Source organism: Phyllostomus discolor, chromosome 3, assembly GCF_004126475.2.
Source record: "Phyllostomus discolor isolate MPI-MPIP mPhyDis1 chromosome 3, mPhyDis1.pri.v3, whole genome shotgun sequence".
Taxonomy (NCBI): domain Eukaryota; kingdom Metazoa; phylum Chordata; class Mammalia; order Chiroptera; family Phyllostomidae; genus Phyllostomus; species Phyllostomus discolor.
In genome coordinates, this window is record NC_040905.2 from 145,602,093 (window position 1) to 145,604,388 (window position 2,296).

At 43.9% G+C, this 2,296-nt stretch overlaps 1 long non-coding RNA gene across 1 annotated transcript; it reads right to left on the reverse strand.

Moving 5' to 3' along the window:
* Positions 1-626: 626 nt before the first annotated feature.
* LOC118499343 lies at positions 627-956 on the reverse strand. Its single transcript, XR_004901860.1, has 2 exons — positions 915-956; positions 627-700 (listed from the first exon to the last, which is right to left on the reverse strand). It is a non-coding gene; the product is annotated as an uncharacterized LOC118499343 (long non-coding RNA).
* Between the last annotated feature and the right edge of the window lie 1,340 nt (positions 957-2,296).

Consider the following 2,296-nt stretch of genomic DNA (forward strand, 5'->3'; position numbering starts at 1 on the left):
GCCTGGGTTTCAGGTGCACGGTTCCACCAGCTGGCTGACATATGTGGCCTGCTGCAGACTAATTTCTTCTGACATGTTGTTGCCTTGAATGCACAGTCACAGAGCATGTGCTAAAGTGCTAAACATACCCAAACTGTGCACTTTCCAATCTGTGAAAGCTTTTTGGTGGGTCCAGGCTTTTTTTTTCTCAACCTGAGGCATTATAATGGAGCAGCACATGGACATTTCATTGAGGCAATCTGTCATTTTGCAAATGCTTAATAGCAGCAGCAGTACCTGTGTGTCCTTCTTAGTGAGCCAGGCGCCACCAAACAGCTGCTCTTCTTTCGAAGTTGGAGCTGCATTAATGAGCTTGCAGACAAAGAACTGACTGTGCAGTGTGGCTCTGGGTCCACACACAGGCTGAAGGTAAAGTACAGAGTGAAAGCTACACTAGAAAATCCTGTGACTTCATTTACAAAAATTGGTTTGGGGCCTAAATGAGCTAATGCATTCCTTGAGACTTTTAGACCTTGGAAAGGTGAAATCACCCCTGTGCCATTTTTAACAATCATGACAGTTAGCTATTGGTTATCTGGCACTCTGGAATTTAAGTGTTAACACACTTTGAATCTCACTATAACCCTCTAAAGCACAGGTGGCAAACACAAGGCCCGAGGGCTGAATTCGGCCCTCCAGCTTGTTTTATCGGGCCCAGCACCTTGTTTCTAGTTGATGACAACGTGCTCCTTTCCTAGAGTTAAGGAGTAGTTACATTTCAGGAGTGTCAAACTGATTTTCACTGGGGGCCATGTCAGCCTCATAGTTGCCTTCAAAGGGCCGAATGTAATTTTAGGACTGTACAAATCACAGGTGGCAAACACAAGGTCCACGGCCAAAACCGGCCCTCCACCTTGTTTTATTGGACCCAGGACCTTGTTTCTACCCAGCAGCAGTGCTGAGCTCCTTGCCCCTAGTTAAAGAGTAGTCAGAGTTATACAGATGTAGGAATCAAGCCCAAAACTACTGCTACTACTACTAAAATAATAATACAAATTAAACAGCAATAATACTATTAGTAGGCAGTGTTGCCTTAGACTTTGCCATGGGGTAACACCTGGTGCTTACATTCATTGTTGACTTCTCTCAACAACCCATCAAACAGGTATTTTATCCTCTTTCTACAGAGGTGGATTCTGAGGTCCAGAGAGGTTAAGTAACTTGCTGGAGGTTACAGAGCTTGTACATGACAGAACAAGGCTAGACTCCAGGTCTCTTGACTCGGTGATATTTCCACTGGTTCATGTGTACCTCAGGCAATTAGACCCCAGGTTAGTGAGTGGTGTCCAGGACATTAGGACATGCACATAGCTCAGTATGGCAACGGCTGAAAGAAATTAATAGGTGTGCAGCTGTTCCTTTGGTCATCCAATGATTTTAATCGCCTGCTTTTCTCCTTCTGTCTAGTTGCTAAGAAATGATGAATAAAAGGACAGGTTCTAAAAAAAAATCCTGGCTTCAGGTATAAGTTGTATGAGTTCAGTTGAACCTTCTGACAGTTGTTTTAAAATATCTGTGTATGTGCACACACACACCCACATCTATGTCACACACGGGTGGAGGACGAGAACAGAGAGCTGTAGGTTGATTACGTGTCCTTTTCTGCTTCCTGACAGCTATGAAACTACAAGTGGGTAGAATATAGTTGAAGATAAAAATAGGCATTATTCTGCCGCTTTCTCTTCCCAGCTTTTTAGTCGCTCCAGCTTGAAAGCATATTGTAGCATTTTATTGTAGTCTGGGCTCTTGTGGATTCTCTTGTTTGTGATTCCTTTTTGGAAAACTAGAAACATTCCCTCTCTGTGGAGAAAGGAACTCAAGTACGAGTGAGAGAGGGGCAGTGGTGTGTGTGTGTGTGCACACGTGTGTACATACACACCCGCGTTCTTCCCAGCGCCTCTAAGAGAAGACAGGCTGTAGAGTGTGAATATGAATAGAGCGGAAATTGGAAATTGACACAGCTGTTTCTGTTTAACTGTAACCATTTTTAGAATTTCAGGATGCACTAAGCTTCCAAAACTAGGCAGCCCACTCAACCTTGGTATTATAGATTATTGAGGGGCAGGGGGAGTGATTTGAACACATGGGATGCATCATCCCGGAGTCTAAAGGACCTTCTTCATCCCAGCATTGAGAGTCACTCAGTACAACACATGCCGGGCACCCTCTTTGGCAATTAAACTGAATTCTATGAGTAGTTGTATGTCAGGTCTATCCTAAGCCACTTCCTTTTCCACATGTCTTCTCCATTCATTTT